Here is a 19915-nt window from a genome sequence, read left to right as displayed (position 1 = left end):
ATGGGATTCTTGAGAGATAAATTGAGAAATCATGGTTACATAAAGGGCTTAACATCTTGTGTACCACGATGTAAAAACTCAATTATGTTAGCTATTACTAATATCAACAGGATTTGTTTTAGCATCCATCTGCTTTTATCCCACTTTATTCCTTTAGCTTTCTTTTTAGAAGTACCTGTGATATAAATCTAACAATTAATGAACAAAAATTAATAAAAAGTTAGTCCTGACTGAATGAATCAAACTGAAATTTAGGTCTAAGCCCGGCGTGGTAGCACATGCCTCTAATCCAAGCAATTTGGGAGGCTGAGGCAGGTGAATATCAAGTTTGAGAACAGCCTGAAAAAGTTAGTGAGACTCTGTCTCAAAATAAAAAATCAAAAGGGCTGGGAATGTAGCTTAGTGATAGCGCACCCCTGAGTTCAATCCCCAGAACCACACGCACACACACAAAAAAACTTCAGTAATTAGCATAGCAAAATTAAAGAAGTCAAGACTGATGGTGCGTTTTGATGGGGAATGTGAATATTCTATTTTTGAGCTGTTATACAGTTCAGTGGGTAAACTTTAGAGGGAGCACTTGGGGGATTCATGTTAAAAGCAGGGCCAGATTTGCAGATAGATGGGTGGAGCTGAGAATATCATGCTAAGGGAGATAAGCCAATCCCCCACAACCAAAGGCAAAATGTTTTCTCTGGTAAGTGGATGCTGACACATAACAGGGGCTGGGAGTAGGGAAAAATGGAGGAACTTTGGATTGGGCAGAGGGGATGAGGGGAGGGGAGGGGGTTGGAAAGATGGTGGAATGAGATGGACATCATTACCCTAGGTACACGTATGGTTGCATGGATAGCGTGACTCTACATCGTGTATAACCAGAGAAATGAAAAGTTTTGCTCCATTTGTGTACAATGAACCAAAATGCATTCTGCTGTCATGTATAACTAAATAGAACAAATTTTTTAAAAGAAAGAAAAAGTAAAATGTAATTTTGCTCTTCTGGAAAAAAAAGCAAGGAGCCAGTACCTCACAAGGGTATCTTGTTTAAGGGTCTAGCCTAACTTTGACATTCATTTACTCAAACATGACTGGCATATCAGACCAGAATTTCAACTATCTGAGTAAACTCAGAAAGTGTCAAGCTCACTACAAATGCATGATCATGAAATTTACACTTATGCCAATTGCTTCTTTTATTTTTTTAAGTTTTTTAATTTGTTCTAATTAGTAGAATGCATTTTGACATATCATACCTAAATGGAGTATAACTTCTCATTCTTCTGGTTGTACATGATATAGAGTTACACAGGTCACGTAATCATAACACACATAGGGTAATAATTTCCCATTTATTCTATTATCATTCCTACCCCCATACCCTCTCCCCTCACTTCACTCCCCTCTATCTAATCCAAAGTACCTCTATTCTCCCCCCCACCCATTATGAAGTGATCTGAATATAGAGAAAACATTCCACCTTTGGTTCTTTGGGATTGGCTTATTTTGCTTAGCATGATATTCTCCAGTTCCATCCATTTGTCAGCAAATGCCATACTTTCATTCTTCTTCTTCTTCTTCTTTTTTTTTTTTTTTTTTTTGCAGTGCTGGGCCAGGGCCTTGTGCTTGCAAGGCAAGCACTCTACCCACTGAGCTATATCCCCAGCCCACTCATTCTTCTTTAAGACTGAGTAATACTCAATTGTGTATATGTACCAAAATTTCTTTATTCATTCATCTGTTAAAGGGCACCTAGGTTGGTTCCATAGTTTGGCTATTGTGAATTGAGTTGCAATAAATATCGATGTGGCTATGTCACTATAGTATGCTGATTTTAAGTCTTTTGGGTATAAACCCAGGAGTGGGATGACTGGGTCAAATGGTGGTTTCATTCCAAGTTTTCTGAGCAATCTCCATACTACTTTCCATAGTCGTTGCACCCAATTTATTCATTTATAAAGGAACTGTTTCCAATCCCAGCTACTTGGGAGCTAAGGCCAGCCACAGCAACATAGAGAGGTCCTATGCAATCTAGCAAGACTTTGATTCAAAATACAAATTAAAAAGGGCTGGGGATGTGGCTCGTTGGTCAAGCACCTCTGAGTCTAATCCCCAGAACCCAAAACCACAAATAAGCCCTATTTATTTATTTATTTATTTATGCTTCTGGGGCTTGATCCCAGGGGTAATTTACTTTCCACTTCTTTGATTAATCTTGCTCATCTTCCTTTCCCTACCTCCAAATGTGGACATTTCTTAAAGGTAAACATTCCCTGTTCTTCTCTTTCTTTTTTAAATTGTGGTAAAACTTACCCATTACCTGTCTCTCTACTTCTCCTGCCCACCTGGCAACCATCCTTCCACCTTCTGTCACCATGAATTTGACTATGGACCTCATATAAGGGGATTCAGACAGTATCTTTTTGTGATTGACTTATTTCACTTATTTCACTTAACATACTATGATTGTTAATTCTGTGTCCATGTAGCTGAGTCACAGATATTTGGACAAACATTATTCCAGATGATTCTGTGAAGGTTTTTTTTTTTTTTTAATGAGATTAACTGAGAACCCTGGCTAACACATATAATGTACTCACCCTTAAAGTTCATTCACATTGTAGCATGTGTCATTCCTTCCTTTTTAAGATTTAATAAATCTTCCATTGTATGTATATGCTACATTTTGTTTATCCATTCATCCATTGATTTATATCTATTTTTTTTCCCGGTTCAATCCCCATGACCGGGAAAAAAAAAAGAGCCACATCTCCAGCCCTCCTTGTTTTTTATTTTGAATCAGAGTCTAAATTAGGGGTTGTGTTTCTCTTCTCAAGTGCTGGCTCAAGTATGCTGCAAAACTGTGCAGTAGGCCAGGTCACAGAGCAGTTGAGGTTCCGCGTGTTCCTTGGTCAAGACAAAGTGGGAGACCCCAGGGACCCTAAATTGTTACATAACAGAGCAAACAGGAATAGAAACAAAATATAAGGATGATTTTTTAAAATAAATTAGAAAAAATGGACAGACACACTTGTGTAAGGAATTTCTGCCACCTTCTGAACTGTGAAGCAAAGTTTGTTTCTCTTCTGCTCAGCTGCACAGGTTGAATTGTACAAAACAATGGTTATGGGAAGCCTAGTCCCCTGCTGGTTGGGTGAGAATTTATGAGACAGTATTACATGTTGCTGAATCAGGCCCCAGACATGCTACATAGGTTTTATGGAAAGAACTCTTCCTGTGTCCATGAGGGATTGGATTCAAATGGAAAGCCAGCAGATGCGGTCTCTGGACAGAAAGAAATTCACAGAAAAGTGATGTCACAAAACTTCATCAACAGCCACACGGAGATTTGCCATGTTGATGCCCATGCTACTCTAAATGGTGGTGTGGTGGTCCAGGTGATGGGGAGGCTATCAAACAACAACCAGGCTTTGTGGAGATTCATGCAAACCTTTGTCCTTGTCCCTGAGGGTTCTGTTGCAAATAAATTCTGTGTTCATAATCCCTCAGATACCAATATGAGTTCTTGGTGGCTTTGTCACTGCTCCTCAGGAAGAATCTGAGGAAGAAGTAGAGGAACCTGCAGAAAGAAAGCAGACATCTGAGGTGGTACCTGATGGTTCTAGAACTTTCTACATCAGACTGTCAGCAACGACTTGGAAGAACACCAGAGACTGTTTCTGAACCAGAGCCTGATCCTGAACGAGAACCAGAGTAAGAACCTGAAATTCAAGAGGAAAAGTCTGAGCTAGTATTACAAGAAGCTACTCCTGAGGATGCTCAGAAGAGTTATTCTCCAGCACCTACATATATGGCTCAGACAGTACAGGAAGACTTAAAGACATTTTCTTGGGCATCTGTGATCAGTAAGAACCTTCCTCCTAAAGGAGCTATTCCTGTTACTGGGATACCACCTCACATTATTAAAAAACCAGCTTCATCCAGAGTCTAAGCCTCAATCTCAATTCTTCCACAGAGGCCTCAGAGAGATCAAAGAGGATAAGAACAATTAATAAATATTACTCCTCAGAGGGAAACCCAGACCAATCTGTGAGGCTGGTAAGCAAGATGATATTGAGCCCCGAAGAACTGTGAGACACCCTGGTAATCACAACTCTCCCCTCGGCAACCTGCCTCATAAGGTGGACAAATCAGAACTTAATTACAAAATTATGGGAATGTGGTGACTCTGTGCATAAATTGTGGTAGAAAACTACTTAATTTTGGTTTTGTTGTGTTTGATGATCCTGAGCCCATTCAGAGGGTCCTTAGCAGTAGGCCCATTGTGTTCAGAGGTGAAGTCTGTCTGAATGTAGGAGAGAAGAAGACTCGAGCTGCCAGGGAAGGGGACTGTGGAGATAACTGCTGTGAGGTCCTGGAGGCCCTGGAGGTGGGCTGGGTGGAGGAATAAGAGGCCCTCCCCAGGGAGGCTTGCTGCAGAAACCAGGATGTGGAGTGGGAAGAGGGATTGCTCCAAGGCAGTGAATTGCCTTCACCGATCTTCATAAAATCCCCACCTTCTGCAGAATGGTAAATTTCTTCAACCAGTCTTATTATCTTGGAATATGATAACCCTAGTCTTATAAACTGCTTAAGTTTGTTCAATTTTACTTCTTTTTGTGTTCATAGTGTGTGCTCCCTCCCTTCTCCCTTCCTCTCCTGACCTTTTAGTCCTTCACTCTCTGTTTTGTGCTATTTTAGGAGTAATGAATTTTTAAAGAAGAAAAAAATGAAGACTGATTTTTTTTTAACAGCCATATCCCCAAAGGAATGTCTTGCTTATCACTGACATTTGGTATGTTTCACTCATTGGAATATTTCTTATTTATTTTCTATGTGTTTCAAAGCCTGTGAAAAATACAGGATTTGATAAACATTTTGGAAGCAGGAAAAATCCAAATTGCTTATTCTTTGAGAGTTATGACTACTAACTAGCTTCTGCTGTGGAAAAATTGCCATTTAGAAAATTTGACATTTGATTCTCCCTGATGTGGTTAAAACCTGAATGAAAGTTGTCAATAGAAAATGAAATACATTAGAAAGGACTCAAGTTATCTCAATAATAATGTCACTTAGTGGTAATTGGATGTACTTTCTTGAGTGACAGGGAGCTGGGTTATTGACATTCCACTGTTGATGACCACAGCTCTCCTTTTTATGCTCCAACCTATAATCTGAACATGCCCATGAAAGTGTGTCAGGCATGGGAATTTCATCCAGCATATGTGAAAATACAAAACAGATTTTAAAAATTAAATTAAAAAAAACTAAGTTCCATGCTGTTCTGTCACCCTGTTCCTCCATTTTGTTGTGGGAACCTTTCTTGAACATTGAAGGACATGCTTCTAGAGCTGCTCCTTTCACTCAGGTTTACTCTAATCCCTAAGAACTAGGATGGAAGCCAGCTTATTTTAGAATGAGAGAATAAATTTTATTGACAAAAGCTAATATCCAACAATCCTCTAGGGAGATAAAGGACAAGAAGCATAATGTGTCTTCCAAGACCCAAACTGACTCTGTAAAGTTAATCCAAAGTACCATCCAGCTACAGAAAAGATAGGAGGGACAATTCTAGAGAAAAACTCAGAACATCTGAACAAACACCAGGAAAGAGCTTTGGTCCCATCTGTAAATATTCCAGGAACTCCTAAGGCTGGATTTTAGACAGACTCAACTTCACTAGTTGGACTTTTAGATTTAGTATTTGTATCTCCACTGACCTTCTGTATAAGTTGCAAATTATAATCAGTGTTTCCCACACATCCATTGTGCCATCTGCATAAAGAATTTGGAAAACCTTGGAACCAATTCCAGAGTTTCTTTTTCTGATTGTCACCATCATTGCCTTGCTGTTTGACAGTCTTAAAAATGCATTTCTTTCTCTCCAGAGCTGTGATGCCAGAAGCTTTAAGGTGGTTGCTGCTCATTTGGCTCAGCATGGAAGTACAGGAAAACCAGGGCTTCACATCTTCATCAGCTTTTGCCAGTATAGCATGGTATACCATCAACTGGGCAGGTTCCAAGGGGTCACTCTTCACACATTCAAGGGCTAAAACCAGAAGGAGGTCAAATCAGACTTCAGATTCCTAAGGACCATGCACCCAAACTCCATAGTTTCCCATCCCACATGCCAAATTGTTATCACATAATCATTTCTGCCAATGTAATATTTCTTTCATTGTAGAAAATTGTTATTTAAGCTGGCATGGTGGTGCACACCTGTAATCCCAGCAACTTGGGAGGCTGAGGCAGGAGGGTTGCAAGTTCAAAGTCAGCCCTGGCAACTTCATGAGGCCCTAACCACTTAGACCTTGTATCAACATAAAAAAGGATTGGGGATATAGCTACGTGATAGAGTGCCCCTGGGTTCAATCTCCAGTGAAAGAAAGAAAGATAAAGAGAGAGAGAGAGAAAGAGAGAGAGAGAGAGAGAGAGAGAAAAGGAGGGAGGAAGGAAAATATTTTAAAGGGAAAGAAAGTCAGGCGTGGTAGCTCATACTTGTAGTCCCAGTTACTCAGGAGACCGAGTCAGGAGGATCACTTGAGCAAGCCAACCTGGGCAAAGTGAGACCCTATCTCAAAACAAAAAGAAAAAGGAAAGGAAGAAAAATCACTCACTGTTAACAGTTAGTTAGTTAGTTAGTTAGTTTGTTTGGTGCTGACCCTTGAAATATTTTCAAAATACCTAATGTAGACAAAATTTTGTGTTACAAAAATAGGATGAACATTTTTTCCCATAAAACATTTCTATATACAATATAATATCCAATCATGTGATTCTATAATAATTTTTGAGCCCCCATTACTGAATAGATTATTTATAGTTTCTCCCTATTAAAAGTAATAATCATTAATTCATTTGACAACTATTTATTGAATACTTACTATCACCAGGCACTATGCTGGGTGCTGGGGATACAGTGATGAACAAAACAAATTTCCCAACTTTGAGAAGTTAATATTCTAGAGGAAGACAAATGGAAATACAAATTCAGTACAAAAAAGGAAATCAAACTAATAAGATAACATAACCAGAAAGGAACCTGTAAATGGACCATTTAGGGAATGCTCTCCGAGAAGATGATGTTTGAGCTAAGAGCTGAAGGATTTGCCAACCACAGGAAGACCCAAAGCACAAGTATTCCCAACAGGACATGGGGTGGACTCTTCATACTGCAAGAAGTCCCAGGGTGGTTGCAGCTCCTGGGGTAGAGAAGTGAGGTAGGGTAAGGGTAGAGAGAGGCAGCCAGAGGTCAGATCATGCAGGCACCAGGTTGTTGAAGGGTTTTAAGCAAGGAGATGACATGATCCATTGTACATGTTTTAAAGGGACTCTGAGAATAGAATAGAGAAGAAGAAGAAGGTGTTGGGTTGATAAAGCAGTCCAGTTAGGGAACAGTGGGACCTCAGGATGGAAACTGTAGGGATGGGGACAGGAAATCTCCTAGGATTAGAAGGATAAGGACAATAGGAAGAATCTTAGCTCAATAAAAGTTTTGGTGTTAGGTCTTCAGATCCACCAGTCTATAGCATCATGTTGATTTCATTTAGACTTAGGACAGGAAAAATAAAAAAAAAGCTGGGCTTAAGCTGTAACAGAAAAGATGGCAAAGCATTTCTTGACCCTAAGAGCACTAGATATGGACATAAGCATAACTAGGATTGCCTCTTGGGGAACAGCATCCTGCTTTCTAGGTGACGTGGACAGTCATTGCTGGAGGCTGGTGCGATAAGAAAGGCGGCAAAATCTCTGGTAGATAAGACTGAGGGGAGGAGGGTTTCAATACTGAATGTACTTTCCCGAGGCTCCTGGGGTGTCCGGGAAAGGGGGTTACTACACAGTGGAAACCTCATGTGTAAAATCAAGGAGGAGCACCAGCAGTACGACATTGGATCAGAACTGCAGCCAGGGTTAGAGCCAAAGGGGACAGGTACAGTTCTTTAGTTTTAGTATCCTTGACATCGCACAGTTGCTCTCTGTGAGCCAACCCACAAATCCATTTTTCCTTGACCACAGCTCCAAGTATATTCCCTACCTGCTTCCCTCAATACCGTCCCCTCCCCAACCCAGAAACTGGAGTCTATTCAACAAAAGAGTATTGTGGGGCATCTATGAGCTCAGTAAAGCTCTGGGCTTTCCATGCATTTTACTAGTCTTCAAACTAGGGTTGAGATCAGCACCATCAGCCTCTTGATGCAGATGAAGAAACTGAGGCACAGAGATACAGTGACATTTCCAAGTCCATGTGGCTGGTTCCTGATAGAACTGGGTCTGACTAATAATTGGTGCCTGTGTTTTTCACTATTTCACTAACTTGGAGAAAAAAGGATCCTTAAAAATGATTTGATTCAAAACTTTGTTCTTTAGATAGAGAAATGTGCACAAACCATAAAAGAAACAAGGACTTGTTTATCCCTGGTTGTCTTCCAGGTATTTCTTCTGAACTATCAATCCCAAAACAGCACATCCAAAACATCATCTCCCAGCAGGCACTGGGGCACTCTAGCCCCATTCAAACCAGAAGGTCAACTCCCTGGAGATCAGCACTTGCAATACTTAGAACAGCAAGGACAGCAAGCCTGTGACATCCATGTCAGAATACTCAAATAGACACATACATTCTTATATACAAAAGGATTTAGAAGTATTACTCATAAATGCAAACATTCTTTTAATTTTGTCTCTGCATCAAAGGAAAGAGGCTGTGGCATGGAACACAGTGAAGAGCAAATCACTGAAGCTCATTTCCATTTCGAACTGCTCCACCAACTGTCACAGACACCCAATGCCCACTCCCACCACTTACAGGGGTGAAGGACTGTACTCTGTTGAGCTCTCACATTCTGAGTAAAATCTGAAATCTCGACCATGGCTGGAAGACCCAGAATGATTCTGGCCCCACTGCTACTCTCATCTCCTGTTCTTCCTTCTGCTTACTCCATGCCAAGGTTTTGAGCCAAAGGGGACAGATGCAGTGGGAACAAACTATCAGACTGCAACAAAGCAAGTCAGGAAACACTAATAATGATATCTCCAGTGCACCAAGAGAAAGCCACTGTTGGTACAGAACTGTGTCACTAGTAAAGCTATCTTTCAAGAATAGCAGTAAGAAATATTTGAAAACAAATAAGCACAAACAAAGCACACTCTCTGCCAGGTGAAGTGATGCACACCTGTAATCTCAGCAACTTGGGAGGCTGAAGCAAGAGGATCACAAGTTCAAGGCCAGCCTCAGCAACTTAGCGAGACCCCGCCTCAATAATAAATAAATAGGACTGGGGATGTAACTCAGAGGTAGAACTCCCCTGAATTCAATTTCTAGTACCAAAAAAAGGGGAGGGGGTGGAAATCTAGATATTAATACCAAAGGAACTTGGAAATTTCTAGAAGATGTGCTCTGGGATGAAGAAAATTAGTGCCCAAAGGATGGTCAGAGAAGCAAAAAAGAGTGGTGAGGAATGTGTATGACTCTAAAGATTTATAACAACAATCATAGCACATAAATTCTGGGTTAAAAAAGAGAGAGAACTAAAACAAATGCCTGTAAGTTAGATGCTATAATTTAGGTCTCCAATGTTCCCTAAAGGTCTTGTGTTAAAGGGTTAGTCTCCAGCCTGTGGTGCTATTCGGAGGGATAGAACCTTGTTTTAGTCAGAAATTTTACTGCTGTGACTGAATAACCAGACCAGCACAAGTGTAAGGGAGAAAAGGTAATTTGAGGGCTCACAGCGTCAGAGGTCTTAGTCCAGAGAAGGCCAGCTCCATTCCTTGGGGCTCAAGATGAGGTTGAACATCATGGCGGGAGAGGGTGGCGGAGGGAAGCAGCTTACATCATGGTGTTCAGGAAGCAAAGAGAGAGAGACTCCACTTGCCAGATACAAATATATGCCAAATAACCACACCCTAATTCCCACCTCCTTCAACCACACCCTACCATGTCAGTTAATCCCATCAGGGATTAATTAACTGATTGTTTAAGACTCTTACAACCCAATCATTTCTCCTCTGAACCTTCCTGCATTGTCTCACATGTGAGCTTTGGGGGCCACCTCACATCCAAACCACAACAAACCTTTAGGAAACTAGCGGAAGGAAGTTTGGTTATTGGAGGTAAGCTCTGGAAAGGGATACTGGGGATACTGGGATACTAGCCCCTTGTCATCTCTCTCTGCTTTCTGACTACCACGAGGTGAACAGGTCTTCTCCACCATTCACTCCTGCACAATGTACTGTGCCTCCACAGGCCCAAAGCAACAGGGTCATACAACCATCCACTGAAACCACAAGCCAAAATGAACCTTTTCTCCTTTTTTGTAAAAACACTATATTCATGTATTTCTCTTATAAATTAATATTAAAATATTTCAATGCAAGGAAAAAGAACACATCACTGCAAGTTGTGTAGGGGCAGGACCATGTCTGACTTGAACACTGCTGCAGCAGAAGCACCTGCAGCACCCAGTAAATGTTCAGTGACTGGAAAGATATGTACCCAAAGTGATAGCAGTATTTTTACCTTACCAGAAAGACAACAAATAATTTGTTTCTTCCCCCATTTCTCTGTTTTCTGATTCATGTTTATGCTCTTAGTTGTTAATCCTAAAAATCTGACAGATGTAAAATCCTTCCAGAATTCCTGGACCTTTGGGCTATCCCTTTTGTCAGGCTCAGTAATGAAGAAGAGCATTTGTAAACCAAAGTTAGCAAGGAATATATCTAAGAGATGCCTTGCAACCTAGATGCCAGTGTCTTAATAAAAGAACAACCCTCAGAGTGTCTGTGACCCAAAAAACATTGACAGCAGGCGAAGAGCTGAGCATGAGCCCAGTGTCTTAAACTTCATGGGGGTTCTTACACCAAGAGAAAGATGGACAAGAGAAACAAGACAATTAATTTGCAAAAATGAAATATGCATTGCTAATCAACATAAGAAAAATGTAACCTGGCTATTGATTTTTAAAAATATTATTAATCAAAATTATAAGAGAGAATTTTTCACATATCAAATTGGTAATGATTCTTAAAGTGTTACCCAAGATTAGCATTAAATGTCTATAGAAATGATACTCACAAACAGTCCTGGTGGGAGTAGAAAATAATTCAACCTTTTTAGAGAGCAATAAACATTAAAGTCCTTAAAATTTTGCATACCTTTTGGGTCTAGTGATTCTACTTGAAATTTATTTTAATGAAATAATCATGATGATTTAACCACTGCAACCTTGCACAAAAGTCAACTCAAAATGGATCAAAGGCCTAGGAATTAGACCAGAAACTCTGCAACTGCTAGAAGAAAATGTAGGCTCATCACTCCAGCATGTTGGCCCAGGAACCAACTTCCTTAACAAGAGTTCTAAAGGGCAGGAAATAAAATAAAAAATCAATAAGTAGGATGCATCAAACTAAAAAACTCCTTCACAGCAAAGGAAACAATCAGAACATGAAGGAAGAGTTTACAGAGAAAATCTTTGTTACCTGCTCCTCAGACAGGGCATTAATTTTCAGGATATACAAAGAATGGAAAAAACTTAACACCAGAAAAAAAAAAAAAATAACACAATAAATGGGCAAAAGAAGTAAACAGACACTTCTCAAAAGAAGAAATACAAATGGTCAACAAAAAAAATTTTTCTAAATGTTCAATATTTCTAGCAATTAGGGAAATGCAAATCAAAACTACATTAAGATTTCATCTCACTTCAGTCAAATGGCAATTATCAAGAATGCAAATAGTAAGGGCTGGGGTTGTAGCTCAGTGGTAGAGCGCTTGCCTCACATGTGTGAGGCATGGGGTTCAAACCTCAGCACCACATATAAATAAATAAAATAAAGGTATTGTGTCCATCTACAACTAAAATTTTTTTTTTAAAAAAGAATGCAAATAATAGTACATTTTGGTGAAGATGTGGGGGAAAAGATATACTCATACATCTTTTTGGGGATTGCAAATTAGTGCAACCATTTTGGAAAACAGTATGAAGATTCCTCAAAAAACTAGGAATAGAACCACCATATGACCCAGCTACACCACTCCTTGGTATTTTTCCAAAAGATCTAAAAACAGCATACTACAGTAACACAGCCACCTCAATGTTTATAGCCACTCGATTCACAATAGCCAAGCTATAGAACCAGCCCAGGTTCCCTTCAACAGATAAATGGGTAAAGAAAATGTGGTATATATGCACAATGGAGTACTAATCAGCCATAAAGAAGAATGACATTGTAGCATTTGCTGGAAATGGATGAAACTGGAGATCATCATGCTAAGCATAATAAACAGTCCCCAAGGGTCAAAGGTTGAATGTTTTCTCTGATATGCAGAAGCTAATACAAAATAGGGGGGTGGTGGGTGGAGAGAGACAGAAAGGGGAAAAAGAAAAGAGAGGGATTTCATCAAAATAAAGATCAGCAGAGTAGATGAAAGGGATTATGGACGGGGCAGAGAGAAATGGGAAAAGGGAAGAACAGTGGAATGAATCTGACCAAACTTTCATGTGTACGTACATGAATATACACAGTGAATCCCAACATCAAGCATATCCACAAAACACTAATAAAAAAAAAACTGTAAATAAATTGCAGAAAGATCAGTAGAGTCAAGGAACAGAAGGAGGGATGTGGGGGAAAGTGCTGGAACTGAATTAGAGCAAATTATATTCCATGCTTTTGTGGTTATGCCAAAATGTATCCTAATGTTTTATATATATAAATAAAGATAATCAATAAAAGTGACATAGTCTCAATATTGAAAACTATGGACTGATTAAATTATTTCTCTGGGTTTTAAGGCCACACACCTGTAATCCTAGCCACCCAGGAGCCTAAGGCAGGAAGAACACAAGTTCAAAGCCAGCTCAGCAACTTAGTGAGGCCTTAAGCAACTTAGTGAGGCCCAGCTTAGCGAGACCCTGTCTCAAAATAAAAAAAAATTAAAAGAACTAGGAATGTAGGTCAGTGGTTAAGTGCTCCTGGGTTCAATCCCTGGTATGTATAGATAGATAGATAGATAGATAGATAGATAGATAGATAGATAGATAGATAGATAGATAGATAGATAAATGGTTTCATAAATCTACCTACATAACAGAATTAATATTATGCAGTCATTAAAAATAACATTGAGCTGGGTGCAGTGGCACATACCTGTAATCTCAACAGCTTGGGAGGCTGAGGCAGGAGGATGGCAAATTTAAAGCCAGACTCAGCAACTTAAGAGAGGTCCTAAGTAATTTAGAAAGTCCCTGTCTCAAAATAAAAAATAAAAAGGACTGGGAATGTAGCTCAGTGTTAAAGCACCCTTGATTGAATCCCCAATATCAAAATAATAATAATAATAATAATTAGTAATAATAATAAAGGATATATAATCATATGCATTTATGCCACAGCAAGAGAAAAAATATACAAAACTTCAATATTAGAAAGTGTTTATGTAAGCGTGTGTGTGTGTGTGTGTGTGTGTCTGTGTATGTGACTGTGTCTGTGTGTAACTGTGTATGTGTGTATTGTGCACACATGCGCCTGTGTGGCTATGTATATTCTTTTTTTTAACATTTTTTTTCTTTTTTAATTCATCCACAGTTGACCAATATGCAAACTAACTAATATCCAAATCAAAGGGCTCTACTAGAAGCAGCCAAATTAAAAATGAAGTATTTTAATTAACTTACTGACCATGATTTCTGATTTTTTAAAAAATGTTCATCTCTTTTGAGGAACATAGGGCAGAAGGAGTTTTGTCCTGGGAAATTTTATTTTCTTATCACTGGCACTTTTATTAATATCCAATCATTATAATCCAATGGCCAATTACATCTGAGCCTTTGCTCTGACATGCTGAATATTAGTAGTTGTTAAATCCCAATGGCAGAATTTTGGCATTATTTGTTTTCTTCTCTTTGCTGATCTGAATCATTTCAGTTTTCTAACATTAATGAATACCACTATTGTCGTCTGAAACAAAAGTAATTTGGAAAATCCATAGTGTTCCAGTGGCAGCCATGTTTTTTAATAGTTTTAGTTGTAGATGGACACAATATCTTTATTTATTCATTTTTATGTGGTGCTGAGGATCGACCCAGGGCCTCATACGTGTGAGGCAAGTGCTTTAACACTGCGCCACAACCCCAGCCCAAGCCATGTTGTTTTCTCCCTTCAAATGTATATAGTTCTCCTCCCCAGAAAGCAGAGCTGAGAGAGTGAGGGGGACCCACCAGAGCTGGGGTACAGGAGCAGAGCCTCCTCTGCCTCCCCTGAGTCTTCATAAAACAATCAACTTCTCTAATCAGGTGAAGGCCAGGAAAGGAGGCAACCACCTCCATCTCACCTTGGCTGTGTCTTCGAAGGTGAGCAGGTCAAGAAGCAGGGAGAGGGGAATCTGCAGGGTGACTGCATTACCTATGAAATTGACTGCTCTGAGGAAGGGCTGAGGGATTCTTAGGAAGCCAAAGCTCTGGGACAGTAACTCTCCCATCAGCAGATGTCTGCCTATGCAGGCCTGTAGAGCTAACGATGAACGATGCTGACCATGAGAGGGTGGTCCTGGGACTCTACCAGAGATCTCACAGCCATGCTGCTCGCCCTGTCCACAGCAGCAGCAGTCTTCAGCCAGCTCCAAGGGCCTGAATGAGCAGATTCAGAGGCCCCTGCTCTGCCCACCCCAGCAACAGCACAGACTCAGTGGGAACTTCGTGCACACCAGGAGAGTAAGGGAGACCCAGGTTTGGACGTTGGCCATGACACTTGCTGGCTTCATTGTTCTTATCTTTAGGGCTGAAATACAAACCACAACCTGGGGGTGTAGCTCACTAGTAAGCCATGATTAGCACATGCAAAGCCCTGGGCTCCATTCCCAGCAGCCAAAAACAATACAGAAAGAAAATAAATGAAACCTTGCCACTCTCCCTTCACATAACTGTAAGGCTTCAATGGGGTAATGGATGTCAGAGCGCTTTGTAAAGTGCTGTTTGTAGGTAAGTGTAATCAATTTTAAGATTACTTGTGATAGCTCCTAACCAACTTACAAAGCCCTCAATCACTTACTTTTCAAGGATTCCTGATCTCTGTGTTTGATTTTGTAAGAACCACAGACCCTTAACATCATGATAACTGACCTAAAGTCCTGACAACTCCTGCCCGCATCTCTTCCTCCCACTATAACCCAAACTCAGTCCCCTCATCATCCAGTAACCTGGCAGGACCTCCTAGCCTCTGAAGCAAAGACTGCAAAGTTGGACAATCAACAATGGAGAACTAGGGACTGGCATTTCAACTATGGCTTCTCACAATATGCTGATAATTAACAATGAAAACCAAGGGGCTGAAGGATCCTCTCTTCTTTGGCCACCAAGCCTGTTGTTGAGTCCCCAGTGTGACTATTGTGACCAAGCTTTCTCAGAGACTCACTCACCAGGAACTGGCATGTCTCTTCAACTTCCTGGATGTGATCACTGAGTGTGGTACGTGGGAACACCTGTGTGACTGATGACCAGTCAATCACAGTAGTTCACTCAGTCAGGTGCCCTCCACAGGCCTATGGAATGAGAAGGGAATCCCAACCTCCACTCCTGAGATTCTCCAGGTTGGAAGACCATGAAGAGGGCACCAAGTACCTGGGCCAGCCCAGAGGATGATGCCAAAGAGGTGGATGCAGAGTGGACAGCTAAGGCTGGGCTCATGAAGAGGGAGCCAAAGGGAAGGCGACCATGCTCTGGAAGAAAAGGGGATGAATCAGGCCTGGGGTGGGCAGGACTGAGGTGACCAGGACTTTCACCACCTTGATATCATCCTCAATGCTGAGCAGAAGTGGGACTAGAAAAATGTAAACCTCTTTTCAGATGGAGGCTCCTGGCTTGAATTTGAAAACTTGATATAGCATGTGGCCTGAGGCAGGGGTGGCTGAGATCCTCACCTGGTCCCTCTCCTGCTGTGAGGCACAAAATGGAGATGAGGAGGCAGTGGTTTCCTGGCCCTGCTGACCTCCCTCCTCCCACATCTCATTCTTCACGTTCAAAGCACTCTGATGGCATTGTGTTTACATCATGTAAAGATGACATGAGCTGTGTGTCTGAATGATTCTCTTTAGACTCCTAAAGCTAGCAGGCCAGTTGATGACACAGTGCTAGGGAGACCAAGGTCATCCTTTCAGTTCTACCACGTAAGATCTACAGCTTCTAACTTTGTCACCTTCTAATAGTGTAGCTGAAGAAGGCCACATTTTTTCAAGATACATATAGTTATCTTAGTTATGCTGTGAATAAAATTGTTTAGACATACATTGGCTTGTATTAATTAACAATGATCACAAACAGCTACGCTTTGCACACTTCTTGGAAGATATTACATATTAGCCAAACAAATATTTATTGAGCACCCATTGAGTGTTTTCTTTTTTTTTTTCAAAACAATGTTTAATCCATAAGCCAAGTCATAGGGAGTGGGAACAAATGCTTTCAAATGTCTTTCATGATGAAATTTAAATAATTAAGAAAATAGTAGGTTGAGAAGATAAATCTTCCCCTATGACCTTCCATTCTGTTCTTACTAGTTACTGGGAACCAGTAGGAGGATCACAGAGTCTCAGAGCTGAAACTGGTCATAGAACCTTTATCTACTCCCTCATTGTATTAGAGGAACTGGAGACTGAGAGAGGTTAAGAGACTGCCCCAGCCCATGCAGCTCTTAGCAGAGACAGGCTGGGCACCCAGGGGTGCATGATTTAAATTTTTTTTATTGTAAGCAAATGGGATACATGTTGTTTCTCTGTTTGTACATGGAGTCAAGGCATACCATTTGTGTAATCATAAATTTACATAGGGTAATGTTGTTTGATTCATTCTGTTATTTTTTCCCTTCCCCCACCCCTCCAACCCCTCTTTTCCCTCTACACAGTCCTTCCTTCCTCCATTATTGCCCCCCTCCCTAATCCTAACTCTAATCCTAACACTAACTCCTCCCACCCCCCATTCTGTGTCATCATCCACTTATTAGCGATATCATTTGTCCTTTGGCTTTTTGAGATTGGCTTATCTCACTTAGCATGATATTCTCCAATTTCATCCATTTGCCTGCAAATGTCATGATTTTATCATTCTTTATAGCTGAGTAATATTCCATTGTGTATATATATATATATATATATATATATATATATATATATATATATATCACAGTTTCTTTATCCATTCATCAATTGAAGGGCATCTAGGTTGGTTCCACAATCTGGCTATTGTGAATTGAGCAGTTATGAACATTGATGTGGCTGTATCTCTGTAGTATGCTGATTTTAAGTCCCTTGGGTATAGGCCAAGGAGTGGGATAGCTGGGTCAAATGGTGGTTCCATTCCAAGCTTTCTGAGGAATTTCCATACTGCTTTCCAGAGTGGCTGCACTAATTTGCAACCCCAGCAATGAATGAGTGTACCTTTTCCCCCACATCCTCTCCAACACCTATTGTTTCTTGTATTCTTGATAATTGTCATTCTAACTGGGGTGAGATGGAATCTTAGGGTGGTTTTGATTTGCATTTCTCTTATTACTAGAGATGTTGAACATTTTTCCATATGTTTGTTGATTGCTTGTAGATCTTCTTCTGTGAAGTGTCTATTCATTTCCTTAGCCCATTTGTCGATTGGATTATTTGCATTCTTGGTGTAGAGTTTTTTGAGTTCTTTATAGATTCTGGAGATTAGTGCTGTATCTGAAGTATGAGTGGCAAAGATTTTCTCCCACTCTGTAGGCTCTTTCTTCACATTGCTGATAGTTTCCTTTGCTGAGAGAAAGCTTTTTAGTTTGAATCTATCCCAGTTATTGATTCTTGCTTTTATTTCTTGTGCTATGGGAGTCCTGTTGAGGAAGTCTGGTCCTAAGCCGACATGTTGAAGATCTGGACCTACTTTTTCTTCTATAATCTGCAGGGTCTCTGGTCTGTTTCCGAGGTCCTTAATCCATTTTGAGTTTAGTTTCGTGCATGGTGAGAGATATGGGTTTAGTTTCATTCTGTTGCATATGGATTTCCAATTCTCCCAGCATCATTTGTTGAAGAGGCTATCTCCCATTGAGTGTTGAACACAGAGTTAAGTAATAAAGATGTGGTAGGACTGAACACAAGAGCAGACAGTTCAAAAAGTTGGATGTAAACATTATAGCATAATAACTAAAGAGTGATGATTCCATGTTAGTACTTTAACTTAAAAAAACAGAAAAAGAATTACATGCAAAAAACTCAAGATGGATGATTAAATGTTACTTCAATCATCTTTTCCTGCCCAAAACCCTAGAAGAAAGAGTAGAGATCTACTTCTAAATCCATAATGGATCTGAAATATTGGAGCTTCCCCAGAAGACTAACATATCTTTGAAAGACAAATAGCCAGTAGAATTGGAATTAAAGTAGAAACCACAGCCTACAGCATGGGACAGAAAGGACTAGTCCAGGAGATGGTAGTGGGCCTTCAAATGCTCTGAGCTTGGGGATGAGGAGGGGACTCTCAGAAGCCAACAGGATGTTTTTTTTTAAGTGATATAATTTAGCCACAGGGTTGAACTTCTCCCTCTACCCTGCTCTCTTAATATCCCCCTTCATTGAGTAGCACATGTCACCCCAGAACAGGAAGTTGATAGACCAGAAAGAAGACACTTCCCTTGGTGTCTGATCATTTCCAGGAAGAGCAGAGGGCCCCCTATTCAAAAAATGAGCTATTGACGCATCTGACTGTTCACATATCCCTGTATGTTCTCCCACAATTACTGAAGACAGGTTGCAGTAATAAGCATTGTTTTCAGAGAATTCTCTAGAACAAAAATGCCAGAAAGCACCACCAAGAATCAGCACACACCTAGGAAAGCTAACACCAAAAATAAAGAACCCACATTCTAGGAACAAAAAAATCCTAGCATTCACAGACACAGTTAATACAACCGGACAAAACTTTAGAGAGTATAATCAAATCTCCAGAAAGGTTTATTAAAAAAGACATTGAGTTAATTTTTAAAGTGCTCAGAAATTCAAAGATTGATATTAAAAATAAATATAGACAAAGAAGAGGCAGGATCCCCATAAGATAAAGTAATAGCTATTGAGATATTACACCATCAATAAGAAGAGGAAAATAAAGAGCACCTGTTTCATAAAAAAAAAAAAAAAATGAATAAGTAAAATTTCATTTGCTGGATTGAATAGCAGAATAATCATTGACCCTTCACAGTTCCCTGGGACACCCTTTTCCCAGTTCTCTGGCCAGAAAACTGGGGCTTTAGTTACAAATGGTGCATTTGTAAGAGGAGAGTCAGCTCAGGAATTCTTCCAAAGTGGACAAAGAGATGGGAAATATAAAAGTTAAAAAACATGGAAAGTAAGTTCAAAAACATTATACATAATATATCAGAAAGAAGAGAAAAGAGGACATATTAAATTTAAAAATAGAAGAAAATTTTATGGATGATAAAATTAGAGGGCTTTGCTTCAGTGAGTGGCCTCGGTTCAAATGACTTGGCAAGTGGTCAAGCAATGCTGGGCTCCCAGATCCCAGGAGCTCTGCACTGTGCTCTCCCAGGCTGCCACTGTGCAGATCATGACCCTGTAATATTTCTTGACTTCTAAGTCTGGCAAGAGAGAAGATAACAAACTTCCCACTACAGACATCTTAAGTACCACATAAAGCATACCAAAAATATTTTTTAAAATTTATAGTTGAGCTTTCAGGAAATTAAGAGGAAAACAAAACAAAACAGAGGCCGAGAAGGAGGAGAGAATTACTGGTCTCACTAACCCAGAGACCTATAGGTGACAGCCAGCAATGGTGGGCCATGGACAGAGATGCAAGAAAAGCCCTACATTTAGTGCTCAAGGGGCCTGGAAGAGAATTCAAAATGCTTGAAAAAAGGGGAGAAATACCACATTTCTTTCTTTTCTCCA

General features: G+C 40.1%; 1 pseudogene across 1 annotated transcript; it reads left to right on the top strand.

Moving 5' to 3' along the window:
• The first annotated feature begins 3161 nt into the window (after positions 1-3161).
• LOC306656796 (ras GTPase-activating protein-binding protein 1-like) lies at positions 3162-4482 on the top strand (annotated as a pseudogene). Its single transcript has one exon. The product of its transcript is annotated as a ras GTPase-activating protein-binding protein 1-like (transcript).
• Positions 4483-19915: the final 15433 nt, after the last annotated feature.

This window comes from Sciurus vulgaris (genome assembly GCF_902686455.1).
Source record: "Sciurus vulgaris genome assembly, chromosome: 3".
NCBI lineage: Eukaryota > Metazoa > Chordata > Mammalia > Rodentia > Sciuridae > Sciurus > Sciurus vulgaris.
Note: the sequence above shows the minus strand (reverse complement) of the source record. Positions and strands in the feature narration are given on the sequence as shown.